This window comes from Eptesicus fuscus, chromosome 19, assembly GCF_027574615.1.
Source record: "Eptesicus fuscus isolate TK198812 chromosome 19, DD_ASM_mEF_20220401, whole genome shotgun sequence".
Taxonomy (NCBI): domain Eukaryota; kingdom Metazoa; phylum Chordata; class Mammalia; order Chiroptera; family Vespertilionidae; genus Eptesicus; species Eptesicus fuscus.
The window spans coordinates 30,274,437-30,295,782 of NC_072491.1; the positions used below are offsets into that span (position 1 = coordinate 30,274,437).

The 21,346-nt window shown below is 38.4% G+C and overlaps 1 pseudogene; it reads right to left on the reverse strand.

Annotated features, from left to right (window-relative positions):
* Positions 1–15,018: 15,018 nt before the first annotated feature.
* On the reverse strand, positions 15,019–18,429 carry LOC103287706 (40S ribosomal protein S3-like; annotated as a pseudogene).
* Between the last annotated feature and the right edge of the window lie 2,917 nt (positions 18,430–21,346).

Here is a 21,346-nt window from a genome sequence, read left to right on the forward strand (position 1 = left end):
AGCAGTATGGATTCTTAACTGTGTAGTCTGTGAGCCTTTGATGGTTCATGAATAAGTCTACATAGTTTGTTATCAGTAAGTAGCTAAAATAGAGTCATCTAGCTGAGTTCCAGGCAACCTATAGAATCATAAAAATAATAAAATGCTCTATGAGTCACAAATTTTAGGATAGTTTGCTTAACAGTTGTTAAATTGAATAGAAATCCAAGGTGGTTGTTTCCACTATTTTCTTGCAACAAGTGCCTGGGCTTCTTGGGTATGATGTGCCGCCTCTATTGCCCTCTAAAGACATTGTCAATGTCCCGGATGTCTGAGGGCTGCCATGGCATAATGGGTACCAGCGCCTAAGGCTGAGGGCTCTGAGAGCACCACCATGGTTGACCTTTTCAGTGCCACTAATTGCCCATGATGCTGCCACTTTTCATCTCAACGCCACTGCCAGCTCTACAGCCACCATGGGCACTGATATTGTAGACCCCTGGTGGTCTCAAACGTGGTACAGAGGTTATGCAGAAACAGCTCCCTCAGCTTTCACTTGGTCTTAAGACTCAGCCATCCATGGAGTCTCAGCAAGGAGTGAAATCGCAGCCAAGTCCTCAGAATCACCTCTGTCTTCAGACACTTGCCTACTGTTTGTCATCCAAGCTTATTCACTTTGACACTTTCTTAACGTTAGTTCTTTTCCCAGCTGGCTGGTTGGCAATCAATAGAAATCGATTTCTGGCCATCTCACCTTACCAGTCCTCCAGTTATGCCCAGACATGCTTGAGTCTAGAGTAAAAGCCATTTACATTCTAGCTGAGGCCTCTGTTGCAGGTAGGTTGATATGTTAAAGAACTATTTTAAAAGAAGATTTAAAAAAAAAATTCCAAGAGTCCAAATGAGCAGGAGTTTCTAAAAGGTCCTAAATTCATGTAATGCATCATCTGAAGTTTTTCTCTGTTGGTGGCTGGTTGTTAAACAGCATGTAAAAGTCAGCTGGCATTCTCTCTGATGTTCCTGTTGAGTGGCTATGAAATCATAGGTGACAGACTGTTGGCCACCTTTAAGGAGACACGCACTGGTGTTTGGACAGCAAACACCGGTTGACCTCAGAACTTAGAGGTGGCTCACATAAATGGAGTCATAACATTAGAATGGATTTTTTAAAGCTTACAGTAAATTGGTTACACTAACCCTGTTCTTCAGACACTTTTTTATAAGGAATTACTCCAGCTCATGGAAATAGTAAAAACTCTATTACCTTTTTTGGTGAGCCTGACTCATACCAATTGCATTTGCATGGGAATCTCAGACCTTTAAAGAAAATCCCATCATCTCCCCCTTTTTATTTTTTTTTTTTGGTCCCAACCTGCTGTCTGTAGCAAATAGGTCTTTTATTGAAGTGCCATGTTGACTGAGATAAATGGTAGAGTTAAGTAAATTGAATTTCATAAGAAAATTGCCAGTAAGCTGCAATATGAAGTTACAGCAATTGTCCCTTCATTTTCTTTGATAGAAATATTAATATTTTATATCAATGAATTCACTACCTATATTTAGAATAGATAGATTATATGCCTTTAAAACTAACCATATATCAATGGATTTCCTCAACATTTTTATTAAATAAAATCAAATGGATAAAATGAATGAAAGTGGGATGACACCTTTTATTTAACATTGGATTTCTTACAAGGCTTAATGCAAAAACAAAAGACAGGATAGTTCTCTTTTTTTTGCCTAGCCACTGCATATTGCACTCAATAAAAATTGTGCACACACAAAATTTGACAGGTTAGTCAATAGTCACAGAATGTCTTTAAAACGCCTAAAGGGAATGGATAAACTATGTTACTTACTCGTGTTCATAGGAAACTAAGGGAAATGTTTCCGCACATTTCAGATAACGGAATTCTTGTGGTTTCTGTTCTGCCTCTCTGTACTGCAGGACCTCAAGGGCACTGGACGTCTTTGGGAAATGGCACCAAGAGAGGCCTAGAATTACACAGTCCATCACCTGGCGCTCTGGGTTCCCATTGCCTCTGACTGTATTTTTCACATGAAATGAAATCATTAGGAGTCTGTCATTGCCTGTGTTGCCCTGTGAGTGGAAGATTTTCCTCCAGTTTCCATGATGGCTCTCAGGCAGGGCCCAAGCACTGTTTCCCTGAAATAAGAATCAACTAGTCGGAGTGGTGAGGGACAGGGGGGGGCAACACTATTTTGTTGAGTCTGCCCCATACATATTCGTATGTGTCCCATACACATAATCTCCTGAAGCAGAGAAAAACAAACCAAAAGTAGCTTAATCCTTAAAGTAATTTTATTTCTTGATGCTATTTTGTAATTTACATCATTCGTCCATACCGTATGTTTTTGGTTACTTTGTGGAATTATTTTTTATCTCATCAGTCAACATTGCTGCATTCATTTTCAAAATAGACATAACAATTTGAACATTTTACTTAAAAAAAAAAATTTGGTCATGACAAAAGGCATTCATTTTCTCCCCAGAGCCAATCTTCCTTTAGTAGTCAAAACAGTGAGTGGCTTCGTCTTTGCGGTTTCATAGAAAAATGCCACATGTTTCTGATGTGGGCTTTATATTCTGTTCTAGATATTACCAAAGTTTTTTTCTGGTACGTTTTACTAACTGTGGAATTTTCTCCCATCTTTCTTCTCTTTTTTGCTCCCTCCCTCCCTTCCTTCCTTCTTTGTCCTTATTCCATAATGAACTTGAAATATCTAAACATGATTATGAGAAATACTCAAAAAGTCATTCCCCATTAAAAAAAAAACTTATTTAAAAATACCCCCCAAATGTGCCATTCATTCCCCGCAAATTAATCTCTTTGATGTAATATTACATCAAGCTTAGTTGAGATTCCTACTTGGGGTGAGGGTATATAGATACTACTAATGGGGTAATTACACTAGCTCCTAAGTGTGAATGTAACATTCTTTTCCCCCAGCAGCCCTATATTACAAGTGAAACTCTCCAGTGGTCTGTAGGATGCTGTGAATTAGACTTTTGGGTGTTCTTCCAGTTCCCTGGGCTCCACTGTCACATATTTGCAGACTGAACAAAACACAAAACAAATGGTGTTCAATGTTTTGAAACTGCATCTGGATTCATGAACAGTTCTTTCCAAAGCTTCCTTGCAAACATTTCTCCTGACCCAACATGTTGGAGCACTTTCAGAGGGGAGCAGAGGATTCCTGAGCCGTGTCATCATGAAGTCGATGCAGCCTCGGGCTCCTCCCGGGGAGTTAGGGCCCAGGCGCTGCTTCTGCTTGAGCTGTAGCACCTGGGGCCTCTGGCCTTTAGATGCTTTAGCTCTCCAGTGTTGTTATCTGCAACGAGGGCCTTTGAATTTCCATCTCCTGGGCTGCTAACATCATGATTTGGTAATCAGTTCAGTTAAGGAAAAAATAAAAACAAAAAAAATGTACCTCAAATATTAGCAGAGGGGGCATAAAAATAAAGTCCATCTTCTGTGAAGCTAGTTCTGAGAAAGATTTCTGTGTCCGAGTTTAATTCCAGAGCAAGCTCAAACCTCCCTCCTTGAGATGAGGGGAGCCTCAGCATGCAGCATGAACACACACACACACACACACACACACACACACACACACCCCATGGACCTGGCTCTCTGAAATCCCAGGAAATGGTGCATTAATCGCCCCTCCCAACTAGTGGGGGTGGGAGCATGGGGTCACTCCAAAATGACCATGCATGGGTACACTTTGCCAGGAGTAATTCAGATTTTGGTTAAAGGAACTTAAACGAAAAGACAGCAAGCAGATAGAAAGGGATTTTACAAAACTCAAATTTGAGATTTTATTAATTTCCTGCAACAAAGGACCAGTAACTGGGTGGCTTAAGACCACAGGGATTTACTGCCTCACAGTTCTGGAAGCCAAAAGTCTGAGATCAAAGCAGGGTTTGTTTTTTCCTGGGGACTCTGAGGGAGAATCTGTTGCATCCTCTCTCCTAGCTTCTAGTGGTGTCTGGTAACCCCTGGTGTTCCTGGGCTTATAGATGAATCACTCCAATAGAGATTCCAATGTGAAGGCTTCAACTCCGTAAACTCACTTTTTTAAGGGACATCAGTCATATTTGATTTAGAGCCCACATTACTCCAGTATGACCTCATCTTAACTTGATTAAACTTGCAAAGACCTTATTTCCAAGTAAGGTTGTATTCATAGGTTCTGGGTAGATGTGATTTGGGGGAGGACCCAGTGCAGAGACTCTTCTGTGTTGGAAAACACAAGAGCCACTGTTAAGGTCCCCATCAGCAGGACATACTGTTGCTTAGGGGTCCATGCTAATGGTAGAGTGTGCTACCCCTGGCGTTGTCACCTGCTGCGGCTAAGTTAATCTATGTCTTATTTTAAAATATATACACTATGCATAATCTTAAATGATTGCTTTCTCTTCAATTAATATTGTTACCTCCCCTTCCCCAAGGATTGGCTTGTCCTCTCTCTGAAAACAATTATTATGGGAATTGAGCATTTTCTCCTTTAGAAGTTTAATTGAGGAAGAAATTCCAGATATTTATAACTACCGGCCTTTTTTTTGCAACAAACTCTGGTGATGTCTACATTTTCCCAGTAGTTTGAAGCGGATAGAATAGATATTTTCTCTTTTCTTTTAAATTACAATTGACCATTGATCTGGACTTTGAACAAAAGCAGAAATTGGATGAGAACCCTACCCTTCCTCTATTGAATACACCACTATAACTATTTCTTTTGCCTCTGGTTTCTAATGAGTCAATATTTTGCTAATAGCAGTACTGTCCTACTTACTTCCAGTGAGAAAAATTCTTGTCATTGTACTAAGATGCATCCAAAAATGAACTCCTGCTGTCTGTCCTTAATAGATTCAATAAAATTAATTTAATGGACGGGTAGTTCTTGGTCAGCATTCCCAAAGGGCTTTTCTCAGAACACTAATATCTTATGAGACGGTCTTTGATGCTCTATGATAAAAAGGTGTCCTCGGTCAAACTAGTTTTGGAAATACTGGATTTTAAACACATTCTAGAGATTCATAATGCACATTAGCAAGCCAGAGACCCACAAAGTGGTCGCGATAAAGACATCTAGAAATCTAAATTGCTCTACCCAGTGTTTCCTTTAAAATTAAAACTTCCAAATCCTTTTTCTAACATGTAAACAATTTGAAAAACACTGTTGCGTCTTTTAGATGGAGAGAGAAACATATATTTATGGGACAGCGGTTGCTGGTATGAGCTCACCTGAAAAGTTAGATGATTGATAGCTGCTCTTTCATTTCGTTGTTTGCTTCACTATTTCACCTGAGTACCGCTGCTCAAGAGGCATCAGGATGTCATGACAGAAAGACAGAAAAATTTCTCTTACTGAAGGAACGGAGTTCATTCCTTTATTAAAAACAAACAAACAACTCGACTTTATTTTTAGAGCAGTTTTAGGTTCACAGCAAAGTAGAGTAAACGGTACAGAAATTTCCCATATACTCCCTGCCCCCACATTAACTCAGCCTCCTTCACCATCAAAATCTGCACCAGAGTAACACATTTGTTACAATCTGTGAACCGACATTGATACAGCATTATCATCCAGAGTCCCTAGTTTACATTAAGGTTCTCTCTGGGTGATGCATGTTCTATGGATTTGGACAAATATAAAATGACATGTTTCTACCATTATAGTATCATAAAGAATACTTTCACTGCCCCCCTCCCCCAAATCCTCAGTGCTCAGCTTTTTTATACCTCCCTCCCCACAATTGTTGATTCCTTTGTCTCCATAGTTTTTGTCTTTTCCCGAGTGTCATGTAGTTGGAATCATATAGTATGTATCCTTTTCAGACTGGCTTCTTTCACTTAGTAATCTACATTTAAGATTCCTCCCTGAGATCTCATAGGAGATTTAAGAAACATTTTTAAGCTTCTTGAGTCTCAGTTTACTAGCTGCAAATGAGGCTGATTCTACTTATGTTGCTGAAATGTTGTAGGGATCCAATGAAATGATGTATTCAAAGAGCTTGGCAAAATGCCTAGAACATTTACACACTTAAAACATGCGTGGTTACTGGCTGCTCCTTGCTAAGATAAAGGGAGCTCCCTCCAGGTGGGCAGGTTGGAGTCCAAGGGGAGAAGGGCAGGGTCAGTGCATGGCTTTGGCCCAATGAGATAGCTCCATTCATACTAGTTTACATGTCTGCTTCATTCACTCATTCAAGAAGTGTGTATTGAGCCACACGCTGCTCTAGGTGCTTATGACACATCAATGAACAAAGCAGACAAAGATCCCTGACCAAAGAGTTTCTATGTTAGCAGAGAAAGATACACAATAAAGAATTGGCTAAATAAAGGAAGAGATCACCTCATATGTTAGAATGGTAATAAGTACTACAAATAACAGAAAAGTGGAGTAGTGCGATGGGACCAAGTGTGCAGGGGGAAGGACAGCTTGTATTTTAATAATGTGGTCAGGATAATGTCTACACGTGTCCCTGGAGGAGGCGAGGGAAGTTAAGGGAAGAGCTTGAAGGAAGAACACTGGAAGGCAGAAGACAGATTTGGAAAGAATCCAAGGCAAGAGGACGCCTCATCCTACATAGGCCATCGGAAGGACTTGAGCTTTATGCTGAAGGAAATGGGGAGGAAACACTGATGGTTCTGACACAGTTCAATAAGACTCTTCATATTTAGGAGGGACTTGATATCATTCACATTTTAGGACATATTCTCTAGCTGCTCTGTTGAGAATTGAAGGTAAAAAGGCAAGGGAGGAGGAAAATATTTTAAAAGTTAGTACATTAATTCAAGCATGGCATGGTGAAGGCTGGTGCTAGAGCAACAGCATAGGAGAAAGTAGAGAGTGTCAGGATTCTGTATTTATTTTTAAGACAGCACCAATAGGGTTTCCTGAAAGATTTCTAAAATATTGGATATGGTGGTGAGAGACAAAGTGGACTCAGGAATTACTCCAGATTTTTTAACCTGAGCTAAAGGATGGAGTTGAACTAAAGGATTAGCTAAGATGGAAGCTGAGCAAAAGATGGAGTTGAACTCAAAAATGAAGTTGCCACTAACCATGATGGGATTTCATATTAATGATGATGGCCATTAACATAATATTAGCATACTTACTCGATTTTATGGTAGACTTGACCATGGTCCAAAAAGAAAGTAGTTTTAAAGTATAGCAGAGTCAATGCAGAAGTTAGTGGTTGGAGGGGAAAAATCTTGATGTTACTATTCTTATTTTGAGCAGTGCTGTCATTTGTCACCCAGCCATCATTTGTTACCCAGGTGCCTGGGGTTCAGTAGTGACTACCACAACATTCTTCCAGGGAAAATTCCCAGGCATGGAGTTATTAGTTAGAGAAAAACTGAACTTCTAGTGAGTTTCAATTGAATACTTAGCACTAAAACTGCAGGAGCTCACTGCATGTTGTAGCTAATAGAAAAACAAAAGCATGAGAAATGATAATAGCAGTTCTTGAATTTATAATGCCATAATATGACTTTAAGAGATAAAGGTATATTTATTTCTGTCTGGATAAAAAGACAGTAGTTTAGAAGTGGGCATAATTATAAAAGTGTTTTAGGTAAGGACAAAGCAATTTAATTTCCAAACACGATTAAAGTATTTCCTGAGTTGTTATTCCTTAAGCCACCAAGGAGATGATAATGCATTTTACCAGCAGTACAAAATCTGGTACATTATGGTCTTTGGCTTTTGTTTCTGTTTAAGATGTACTTATAATTATTTTTCTCCCTTAGACCATATAAATTCCTTTCAACAAAGAGTTTTCACAGGGAGTTTTCATGAATTTTCTTTATAGCTTGCCTAGTCCCTCAGCAGTTTTTTTTTTTTTATATCTTTTTCTTAAGATGATATATACAAAAATATTTTGGTGGGCAACAAAGATATATTCTTATGTAAAATATCAATAATCATTCAGTAAGTTATGATTTATTTATTAATTCAATCCATACACACATTGATCACTTAACATAAAATAGACATTGTGCCTGACTCTGAGGATCTCCCCAAATAGGTATAAAAATAAAATTTTAATAAAAAGTTTGAAAAATCCAATAATATAAGAATGGTACAATGGTAACACAGAATGAGGCATGACCAATTACCTCTGGAGGGATGGGAAAAGTGATAACTGAGCTAGGTCTTCAATGAAGAATAAGGACTTTCCAGGGGAGAGGGCATATGAAACAAGCTCTTGCAAAGATAAGATAGCATGAGATACATGGTTTATTTGAAGAATTGAACATGTAGTATATAATTAAAAGAGCTTATGAAAAGTTCCTGAAAATATGAAGTCTTAAGGGTTGAACTGTGTCCCTAAAAATGCATATGTTGAACTCCTAACTCCAGCACCTCAGAATGTGACCTTGATTGGAAATAGGGTCATTGCAGATGTGAACGGTTAAGATGAGGTCATTAGAGTGAACCCTAATCCCATATGACTGGTGTTCTTACAATAAGGGGGATTTATGACATAAAGATAGACACACACACACAGGGAGAATGCCATGGGCCATGGGCTGCTATAAAAGAATACCATAGACTGATGCTTGTAAACAACAGGGATTTATTTCTTACAGTTCTGGAGGCTAGAAAGTCCAAGACACAGGAGCCAGCAGATTTGATATCTAGTGAGGGCCAGCTGCCTGGTTCATAGGTCGCCAGCTTCTTGCTGTGTTCTCACATGGTGGAAGGGGACGCTTTCTGTGGTCTCTTTTGTAAGGGCACTAATCCCATTCACAAGGGCTCCACCCTCATGGTCTGATCACAAGGGATATTAGGTTTCAACATATGAATTTGGGGGGCAACCCAAACATTCAATCTATAGTACCGTATGAAGGTTGGGGCTTGCTGCCATAAGCCAGGGAATTACCAGAAGCTAGGAGAGGTCCTTCCTACCTTCTGGCTGGAACAGGTCCTTCCCTAGCATGATCAGAGGGAGCATGTTCCTACTGACACATGGATTTTTTGCTTCCAGACCTGTGAGACAATAAGTTTCTGTTGTTTGAAGCCACCCAATTTGTGATACATTGTTTCAGCAGCCCCAATAAATTAATTCAAAAAGATTTAAGCATGTTGATTTTATCATTTGGCCCATATCCTATAAAAGTCCTTTCTGAGAATGCGAAAGAAGATATTTTTTTTCCCTTTTGGAGAAGAAATGTCTAAAATTATAAGGCTTTCCCCAATGAACTAATGGAATTTAAATACTTTTGCATCAGACCATAATGTACCTTCTTCCTTAATTCTCCCAAATTGACTTAAATATTTATTCACATATAGGAGTGCCATTACCCAATTCCTCCTAATATTTTTGCAAAAGCCCATACTTTTCTTTTGTGGAAAGGAATGGAAAAAGAAATCAACATATTTCTCCTAAGGGTGTTGGAGGAGAAGAGGTCCTCTCTGATACATTAGTTTAATAGCAAAACCACTAAACCAAGCAAAAGCAGTGGATATCAGTCCTAATTATTTTATGAAGAGCAAACTCTCCAAAAGACCACTCTGTCAGTCTGCCAATGGTCACATGCAAAGGTACAAAGACCAAGATGAAGCAAAAGCAATGAGTTGCTTTCACTTAGATAAGGCAGGACTCCCTCACTCAAGCTATCCCTCTCTGTCAGTAAAGTGAGTTATAACTAATTATCCATTCTTCCCAATAAGATACATGATTGGAGGATCATTATTACTTTTTTTAGCCTCAACTTAAGAGTCTGTATAATTTAGTACATTTTTGGTCTCTTCTCTTCCCTAAACCAATGATTTTGTATTGTTAAATCAACCTGTAAACACATAGTCATTTTTCCTTCTTAAAGCCTTCCTCTCTTGCCCCGCTGGGTGGCTCAATTGGTTGGAGCATTGTCTGGTATACTAAAAAGGTTTCGGGTTTGATTCCCGGTCAGGACACATATCTGGGTTGCAGGTTCAATCCCGGGTCGAGGTCACATGTGGAAGGCAACCAATGGATGTCACACATTGATGTTTCTCTCTTGTGCTCTCTTTCTCTCCCTTCCTCTCTCTAGAATCAATGAAAATATCCTTGGGTAAGGGGTTTTTGTTTGTTTGTTTGTTTTAAAAAAGCCTTCCTCTCTCAGTAATAAGTATATTAACTACTGGAGTGATGGGATGAAAGTCTAATAGAAAGTTTAATAGGAGTTATTTTGAGAGAGTATGGTCAGGAAGAAACTCAAGGTAGGATAGACCACACTTGTAGGCTTTTGCTATTAAAAAATAGATGACAAGTGGGAGATCCTGCCTTGAATTTCTGCCCCACTGTCACCCATCACTTCACTGAAAATGCCTTTAAAATTACCTCCAGGTTGCCATGTATGATAATTATTCTTTTTAAAAATTTGTATTTCTTTATTCATTTCTTTGGTTAATACTCTCCAGATCCCTCCATTATGTCACAAAGGTTAAGAAACTGCTGCATAGTATTCCATTGTGTAAATTTACCACAGCTTTTTTATCCACTCATCTACTGATGAGTACTTGGGTTGGTGCCATATTTTAGCTATTGTAAATTTCACTGCTATGAACAGTGTATTTTACCTCAAAAAAGGTCTTAGAAAAGAGAAAACCAATGTATACAGATGCGTGGTAAGTCACATAGCTAAGGGTGGGCAAAAACGTCAAAACAAAGAAGGCATCTTCTAGGAGAGAACAGCAGGGCATGTTCTGAAAAGTCAGTAGAAGATGGCCTGGCTAAGGTGGAAAAGGGTGGGAACAGAGCTGTAGGCAGAGGAAACAGCAGGTGCAAAGGCAGAGATAGCATGGCATGACTAGGAAACAGTGAGCTGGGTATATGTGTGGTGTGGAGACATGGCATGTGAGTCGTTAAGAAGGGAGATTGGAGGAATAACGAGGGGCCAGGTCATGAAAAGTTGATGTCATACTCAGGAATTGGGATGTTTGCCAGAAGGCACTGCCAATCTGTTAAAGAATTTAAAGCTGGGAAATAATATGATTAGATTTTTATGATTTAGAAAGTTACTTTTTTAGCAGTTGTGAAGCTGGTGCAGACAGGAGCAGGGAGGCAGGCAGGTCAGGAGTCTCAGGAGTAATCCAACAAGGGCTTGAATAAGGGCAGAGCTCAAAAGTCTTCAGATGAACAAGGACTTCCAGAGGCCTCTCTCTGGCCCATGTGGATACCAGCCCTTGACACCTGCAGTTTAACCAAAACCTTGAAGTGTTTGATTGTTACATTCAAATATGAAGAACATTGTTTTAGATAAGATCTAAAGATCCTGCTTCCATATCTGGAGTTCATGATCCCCAAATTAAGGCTATAGATGTGCTTATCATCCATCACACAAATTACCTAAGTGACAGGTGTCATCTGAGATAAACTCACTTCCACGGAGACTAACCAGGATAATTATGAACTCACTCCATTGCATATACCTAAGCTACAAATGGAAATTAACAAGCTTTCTGACTCTCAACTGTTTAGTCAAATATTTCAAGTTCTATTGAGTCGTGTGGTTATGAAGGATGGGCTTTTTGCATTCTGATTTTGAAAATATAAAGTGTTATTCTAAAAATTTTTACTCTGAAATCTGTCAGACACCGATTACAAACTGTATTGACCCTGGCATTGAGCCTAATAAGCCTGACTTCAAGGATACAGAAGTGAGAAAAGGATGTATACCAAGGGGCCTCAAAAGCCAGATGGATGATTTTATGCCTATTAACTGACTATTTGTGGTGTTTCAAAAATAGCACTTACACCCAGAAGAGGACAAAATTCTACTGGCAATTAACCTATCATCATTTAGGAAAACTATAATAAGTGGAGCGAAACATTATACTAGTGGATTGACGCAGCATCGTCCCCTAACTTATACTTTATCCAATCAGTCATCAATGTGTGTGAGTTAATAAATGCCCTAGTCTTAATTTACAGCTTAGGTAGTAATAAGTACTTTGTAGAAAGGGGACAATAGGACAATGACCAAGTCTTAGAGTACAAGTGCTTAGTAAGCAGTCTAGTCCGCATTTAAGGGCCCAGCATCCCTAAGGGTTGTCCAGTTGACCTCATTTTTGAGACCCCTACATTACTTCATCATGTCATTGGGATTCATGTGGAATCCAGAACTCAAAATATTTTAAAGAATTCAGATCTTATATTGTGGCACATGTATGCAATAGAATATTCCTCAGCCACGAGAAAGAAGGAAATCTTGTCATTTACAACAGCATGGATGGACCTTTCAGGTATTGTGTTAAGTGAAGTAAGTCAGAGAAAGACAAACAGACAAACAGTAGATATCAAACAGTGTATGATATCACATACATTTGGGATCTTCTAAAAAAGCCGAATTCATGAAATTAGAGATTGCCATAGGGGCTACCAGGGGCTAAGGAGTGATAAAAATGAGACGATATTGGTCAAAGGGTATAGACTTCCAGATATAAATACAGCCTTGTGATTATAGTTAAGAATACTATATTCTATACTTGAAAGTTGCCAGCAGAGTAAATCTTAAAATGATCTTACTACAGAAAAAGAAATGGTAATCCAAACCCAAATAAACAGAAGGAATTAAACCTTATACGATTGAGTTCCCACATGCCCCCTCATCCTATTCATCTCATGCCCCCTCATCTCATTCATCTCCCACTCCTTCAAGTAACTACTGCTTACTTGGAAAAATGTTTTCTACTCATCCATGTCACTGCCCTGTAATAGTCACCATGACAGTGAGCTTCTCAGACCTCTAACTACGGGGAGCATAAGTGATTCGTCCCTGCATGCTCCTGGAAGCCACACTTCCCACAGGAATAGACCCTCTGCTTTGATTGGTTACTTAGAGTTACTCAAAACTAAATGAAACATTCTTCCAATATTTGGATACCGTGGATAAGTTCTCTTGTTCCTTTCCTCCTTAAGCTAAAGGATCCCAGGGGTTAAGTCATATTCTGTGTGATATGATTCACAGATCTCTGCCATCTGCCTTTGGGCATATCTTTGTTTGCCAACTGAACACAATACAATAGATAGAATAAAGTAAAAATGAACCATCTACATTACAGTCATTTTTTTCAGCTTAGCTCTAAGCATGTCTGTTTCTTAGTCAATCCTCAGTTGAAACAGTGACTGTCCAAGTGCTCAGCACCAGGTTAAGAGTACTAGTAAGTGCTAATTACCAATTTGTTCAATTAGTGACTTAACTTTAAAGGTTGACTCGTTCTATTTCCCCGAACTGCTCTGATGCTGAGTCATAGGCATAATCTTCATTTGAGAACAGTGTTATTTCTCAAGTAGTTGTTTCCAAGCACAGGTCTGACTGTTCTCAGAAATTTATAACAAACGCATGAATGCCCTTGCAAGTAGATTTTTTTACACACATTCAATGTAAGCCAACTAATGAGTTATCTAAATATCAAGAGATGTCATTAAAGTAATCATTTACTATCAAAGTGTCACTTCCTGAGGGCCAACATGTTTATGAGGACTTTGGGTATAAGAATAAGAAAAAATTAGAGATATCATGTAAAAAGAAAATTAAGACTAAAAGCTTAAAAAAACTTCACCTCCTTCACACTTCCCTAGGTGGCACAATTTAGATATCCTGCATCTACCTGACAATACGTATTCAGTACAATAGGTAATTGTATGGAATTGATGCATAGAATCAATTTTATTGACATGACAAGGTAAAAGTTTAATCAATATTTGCTGAATTGAATTGTAATAACCAGAGAAACCACTTACAGCTACATTTATAAATCATCTGTAGAGTGAGTTCATGTAAACCATGGAGATATGGAAAAAATGCTTATTAAAAATATGGGTCTTGAGTGTGTGGCTTTATAAACAAATCTGACTATTGTGCATATATATTACTCTTCTTTTCTAATCCTTAATTTTTTTTTCTATAAAATGAGGCTAATAAACCTCCATTAAATTGTTGTGAGAAGTAAATGACTGAAATAATTTAGCAAAACACTTAGCTAAATGTTTGGCAATAGAAAATCTTCAACTATAGCAAATATTATGTGCAATAATAAATTTGCAAATAGCCAATCTGTCTGGCCATTTCTATCTTGCCTAGAGTTCTAAAGAAACTAAAATATTTTCACTGGAAATTTTCTATGCTTACATTAGAAGATAATAAAAATGGTAATAATACCAGTAGTAAATGGTTATACAGTGCTAGACAGGATTCTAAGAATTTTATATTTGTTAATCTGATCAACATAAGAGAAGGAATTTATTATCCTTACCCCACTTGACTGCTTTAATAAATGCATAATCTAGCAAGAAATAAACACCATTTGACTTAAGATATAGTTTATCTCCTTATGTAGTACATCTTAACATTGCCTATTTAGAAATGTAGTAATTATGTACTTAGTAAGTTTTTAGTAATCTCTTTAGTAATTTATTTAGTAACTATTTCGTAAGTTAGCTTGTTCATGCATCTTTTTTTCAAACAGTAAACAATTTTAATGTTCTTTACTTCTGTGCTTCAGGCGCTTCATCACTGGCACAAATCCCCTTTATAGTTCAGAGATGTTGAGCACTGAATAAGAAAGCGTGTGAAGCACAACCAGATATAATGGCCAGTGTATTTACTTTCTATGTGCAATGTGGATTTCCATAGGTATCGAAAAAATAAAATCATTTTAAATATATCCCTCTTCTAAATTAGTTATTTCTGAGTGAACCTAATGTTCTTCTTGTATTCTAAAACCTATAATCCTGAACTACAGATGCGTTCATCAAGGTGCTGATAGTCCTCACCGTCATCATTTACCTCAACAGCGTATCCCTCTGGTTAGCTCTGCTTGGGTCCTTCTGTTCTGGCCCTTGTCTCCCAAGTACAGTTGAAACTAAGAGGTTTTCAGGGAAAGCACAGAAACACCGTGAGCCAGGCAGCCCCCAAAATCAATCAAGTAATGCTCTGATGGGGTGACATTACCCTCAGTTTGAATCGTCCATGTGCAGTCTAGTCAGGCCATGCATCTTTTAAAAAGATTTTATTCAAGGTCTTTATAGAGCAACATCCAGACTCCAGATTCAGCTGCCCAGGAGACCCTGTTTTGCTGTGCTACTGGCAGGGGCATGGCAGACAGCTTTGGGTTCCCACCCCTCTGTTCCGAGGTGGGGGTGGGCAGTATCCCATCTTTGGGTTCCACAATGCTCACATGTGGAAGGGGCTTCTTAGGGCCAATCTTACCAGTTGAGTCCTAAGGAAGCATGATCTTCACTGTGAGGCCCAGCACACCCTGCGGGAGCAGCACATGGCGCCCGGCAGTGTCAACGTAGTAGTGAACAGGGTCCCTACTGGGGATCATCAGACCATAGACAAACTCCATGGATTTAGCCCTCTGTCCTCGGAGTTTCCCAGACACCACACCCTCGCAGCCTTTGGCCCCCCACTTTCCATGATGTCACTTATATGGAACCTCTCAGATTTTATTTCCAAAGCCAATTATTGGCATGTTTTCTTGTTTCATGTTATTTACATTTTATGACAGTCCTGCTTACTAGTTAGATTTTAGGCCTTAAAGGGCAGGGACCTTATCTTATGCCAGCTTATGTTCCTGATACCTACTAAAATCTTCTTAAAGAGAACCTGTCATGGTTCAGGGATGGGTTTCCTTTGCCTTAGGGATAAAAGCAGTGAGCTGGCTCACATTGGCCTGTAAGAGCCAATTGTTCAATTTTCAAGAATTTTACAAACCAGTGGGTATTAGGTTGGTAGCTTGAAATAAGTCCTAGTGGGATTACTTGCACCACAAAATTGACAAACACTACAAGTCAGCCTCTTATCCCAAGAGCCAGTTGCTGACCATTTATCTGTACACCACCAGTTTGGAGACTCAGAGTATAACAGATTAAGCTCAAATCAGTTCTAATTTATGTAAACACATTTGGAACAAATACCTGCTTATAAAATGAAAATCTTTTATTTCAATAAGAACTTATTTCAAGTATTTCTACTTATTTTCCAATTTTAAAAGAATGTATCTTTAATGAAATAATTCTTTTAAAGCAACTAGGGTATGCTCCTTTCTGACAACCTAGACTCTATACTCAGTAGAATTGTATTGAAAAAGCAAAGACAAACAGAGGCTTTTCAGATGTACAAAATCTGAAAGAAATTATCACCAGGAAAATGACACTACAAAAAATAATTTCTGATCAGCAAACCTGCAATACCAGAAGTATGAAAAGAAATGTTTCAGCCCTGGCCGGTATGGCTGAGTTGGTTGGGTATTGTCCATGCACTGAAGGGTTGCTGGTTTAATTCCTGGTCAGGGCACATGCCCGGATTGAGGGCTCAGTCCCCAGCAGGTGATGTACAGGAGGCAGCTGATTGTTATTTCTTTCTCACAGCAATGTTTTTCTCTCTCCTTTACTCTCTTTCTAAAAATCAATAAAGAAAAGAAATGTTTAATCTGAATAAACTTTAACAAAAGAAAGGAAACTTTCAGTTAGAGGAAAACTAATACTAGATGAAAATGTGAATCTTCACAAAAGAATGACTAGCACAGGGAAAGACAACTATATTGAGTATCACTTTTTTTCTCCCCCATAATTTCAAACTGTTTCAAAGATAATTGTTTAAACAAAAGTAATCATGCATTTGTGGAGCTTATGATACCCATAACAGTAAAATGTATGACAAAAAAATAGCAAAAAAGCCAAAAGGGAAGGAATGGAAGTATACTCTTGTAAGAGTCTTTCTTATTCTATGAAGTGGTATGATATTACTTCAAGGAAGACATCAATAAGATGTATACCACCAGTTGGCAAACTACAGCTCACAGATCAATCTGGCTTACAGCTTGTTTTGCATGGTCTGTAAGCTAGAAAGGATTTTATATTTCTAAAAATTAAAGAAAAATGGATATGTAACAAAGATAATATGTGGCCACAAATCTAAAACATTTATTAGTTGGCCCTTCACAGAAAAAGATTGCAAACTTCTGATGTATGTTAGAAATTCTAATGTAACCACAAAGGTAACAATTCAAACAATTATCTATACTAATAAAAGGGTAACATGCTAATTAGACTGGGAGACCTTCCAGGAGACCTTCTGGACGTTCTTTTGGACAAAGCCATGGTGGCGGGGCCAAGTTAGAGGCAGTTAGGGGCCAAGAGGGGAGGGCAGTTGTGGGTGAGCAGGCCAGCAGGGGGGGCCAGTTGGGGGTGATCAGGCTGGTGGTGGGGGCAGTTGGGGGCGAGCAGGCCGGCAGGCAGAGTGGTTAGGGGCAATCAGGCAGGCAGGCAGGTGAGTGGTTAGGAGCCAGCAGTCCTGGATTGCGAGAGGGATGTCCAACTGCTGGTTTAGGCCTGTAAACCAGCAGTCAGACATTCCCCAAGGAGTCCCAGATTGGAGATGGTGTAGGCCGGGCTGAAGGACACCCCCTCCCCCCTCCCCCCATGCACAAATTTTGTGCACCGGGCCACTAGTAACTAATAAACCAACAAAGGAGATATAGTACAATCAGAAAAAATACTCAATAAAGAAGTCCTTAAAAAAAGAAGAGAAAGGGAAAAAAAACAATGCAAGTAAATGATCTAAACACCATAAAAGACAGAGATGATCAAGTAAGTAAAAAAATGTGAGATCCAAATGTATACTGTCTATAAAAGAAGTGAACTTTAAATATAAAAGTACAGAAATTCAAGATTGCTCTCAACAAGGAGTGGGTCAGGGAAAAAATACAAAAAGGTTAACAGGATGAAATAATATACACCATGCTAGCATTGTTAAAGGAATACTGGAGTAACTAAAAATCAGACAAGGTAGATTTCCAACTAAATTTCCAGGAAAAAAGCGAGGAACCCTGCATACTGATAAAAAGGTCACCTCCTTAGGAGGATATGATAATGCTACATCTATAATAATCTGTAATAATAAAAGCATAATATGCTAATTAGACTGGATGTCCTTCTGGCTGAAGCCGGGGCTGTGAGGGAAGCCTGGGTCCCGGGTGCCAGAGGGAAGTCGGTGCCGGCAGCCAGCGGGGTAGGAAGGCCTACTCTTGCAAGAATTTCATGCATCTGGCCTCTAGTATTTATATAACTAATGACATAGCTTCAAAAGCAAAAGCTAACAGAACTTTCAGGAGTAATAGAAAAAGTCCTCCAAGATAGCCTATGATGTTTGCACCCTTCTCTCAACAATTGATAGAACAAGTAAATGGCAAATCATTAATAACATAGAAGACTTCAACAAAACATTTTACCAATTGAACCTAATTATATTTATAGAACACTCCATCCAATGACAGAAAAACACATTTTTTTTTCTCAAATGCATGTGGACATTTTCCAACAACTAGTATAAATTGAAAAAATCATTATGTACTAGAAACTTTTCTAAGCTGACTCTTTAAACCCTCACCATAGTCCTGTGAAGATGGTACTTCCATTGTCCCCATTAATAGACAAATAAATGTTTTCAAAGTCACCAACTCTAAGGCAAAGACTTCAAAAATGAAGACTGGCCTCAGCATCTCCAGTAAAATGAAGTCTGCACAGTCCTTTGATCATGAGACTCAAGCATCATATATCCCCCTCGTTGGGTCAGTTTCATCTTCCTAAGGGCCTCTTTACCCTTATTTCTCTAGAAAGCTGTATTTCATGCTTTTTTACCTTTGAATGTTGCCTCTTTTCATAAAAGTAAGCCCCTTTTCACTATTGAAGCTGAAAAACATGAAGCCAGCTTTTGGTTGTAGAAGTTAAGAAGCAGTTCTTAAATTGTAATGGAAGCATTCATCCCATGCCCATGGTTTGGTTGCTCTCCCAATCTGATGCACCGTAGAACCCTGTAGGCCCTGAAGGGGCACCTAGAACAGGACCACATCATTATAGGTTCTAAGAAGTGGATTTTAGGTCTACCTTGTCAAGCCTTATTAAAAAAATGCAGATTCCATAGGAATACAGTTTCAATGAAATTGAAAGCTATTCATACGTTAAGAATTTGTTGTTTCCCTATGCTCTGATAGCTGAATAATAAATGCAGACCAAACCAAAGTCCTAGTGTGTCACAGGAAAAAAATTAAAAAACAAAAAAACAACAACAACCTGTTTGAATTAAATTTAAAATAAAACCTAAGTGAACCATCTCTTAGGATCCTTCCAGTAACAGCGCAAGCGGTATAACCCCTGAGATGTGTCAGGCAGAGTTGGCTATGATCATATGGAGTTTTCCATTTGCTGCAAGAGCAGTTTTATGGCTATGTTGTTTTACCCCTGCTGTTTCACATTAACTAGAAAGCTGGCCTTTACACATTGAGCAAGATGAGGCTACCTAATATCTCCTATGTTACTAGCAATTCATTCTTTGATGAGTCAAGGTTAACAAAAGAAATGCTTTATGCAAATAGGACATGTGAAAACCCTGGACACATTCATTTTCATTTTAAGGGCTCATTGAAAACATTTTCTAACCTATGTTTTTATAATAATACTAGAGGCCCGATGCATGAAATTTTTTTTTTTTTAAATATATTTTATTGATTTTTTACAGAGAGGAAGAGAGAGGGATAGAGAGTTAGAAACATCGATGAGAGAGAAACATCGATCAGCTGCCTCCTGCACACCTCCCACTGGGGATATGCCCGCAACCAAGGTACACGCCCCCGACCGGAATCGAACCTGGGACCTTTCAGTCCGCAGGCCGACGCTCTATCCACTGAGCCAAACCGGTTTCGGCTCGATGCATGAAATTTGGGCAAGAGTAGGTCTTCCTTCCCCCAGCTGCTGGCACCAGCTTCCCTCTGGCACCCAGGACCCGGGCTTCCCTCGCAGCCTTGGCTTTGTCCGGAAGGTCGTCTGGTCTAGTTAGCATATTACACTTTTATTATTCTAGATTTTTAAAGAATGAAGTCAATCTTTGCTGAAAAGGACATCGAATATTTAATTTTTCTTACTATTTGCTTAAATTACTTATAAATATTTCATTTTATAACTTTAAATCATACTCTCTTGGCTGTTTAGTTTAAGTATAATTATTTTGCTTATAAGCATGTTAGCTTCCTGGAGTCATTAAAAATAAACACAATTAGTATTTGAGAGTTTGGAGAAAAGGAAACCCTTGTGCACTGTTAGTGGGAATGAAGATTGGTGCAGCCACTATGGAAAACAGTATTAAGGGTCCTCAAAAAATTAAAAATTGTTCTGCCTTATGACCCAGCAATTTGACTTCTAGGTATATATCTGAAGAAACCCAAAACACTAACTAGAAAGAATACATGCACCCCTATGTTCATTGCAGCATTATTTACAATAGCCGACATATGGAGGCAACTCAAGTGCCCATCAATAGATGAGTGGATAAAAAAGTAGTGGTGCATAAATACAATGGAACATTACTCGGCCATAAAAATGAATGAAATCTTACCATTTGTAACAACATGGATGGACCTGGAGGGTATTAGGCTGAGGAAAACAAGTCAGAGAAAGACAAATACCATATAATGTCACAATGAACAAACAAAGCAGAAACAGACTCATAGATACGGAGAACAGACTGATGATTGCCAGAATGGAGGCAGGCTGGGGCCTGGGTGAAAAAGGTGAAGTACAAATTGGTAGTTATAGAATATCATGAGGCTGTAAAGTACAGCATAGAGACTACAGTCGATATATTGCAATAACTCTATATGGTGCCAGGGTAGGTACTTGAAATATCTGGGGGATCACTTTGCAAAGTATCTGATTATCTAATCCACTATGCTGTGCATCTGAAACTAATACAAAATAATATTGAATATAAACTGTAGCTAAAAAATAAAATTTAAAATAAATTTTATTAACTATTAGTGTACAGGAGGTGTGCAGAGATAATAAGTTACTGTACAAAATATAGAGCATTTAATAACTGTAAAATTAATTTATTATAAATAATGAATATCATCTTTGGATAAAGTAAAAATAAATAATTCAAAAACTACTTTTAAAAAATCTACCCTGGGGATTCTGAGAGTGAGATGCCAAAGCTATAATTAAAAATATTAATGTCTGTATACAAAGTTATGGAAATTGCAAAATCAATGTATCATTTGATATGCTTAGGGGCATTTTTGGCCTTTGTTTTTTTTTAATATTTCCAGTGTTAATCATTTGAAAAGGACTCTTTCTTCTGTAAGTATAAATGAAAATGAAAAGTCATCACTTTATTTTGTAGTTCATTCACTGTCAGCAAAGTTATTGACTTCATATATTGTATCCTATACTCATTCATTCTGCTTGATTTACTCTCATGAGAAAGTGACATGTTGTTTTTGCCAGATACCCAATACAATTCCTGGGGCATTCTATATACACACATTTTTAAAAGTAACT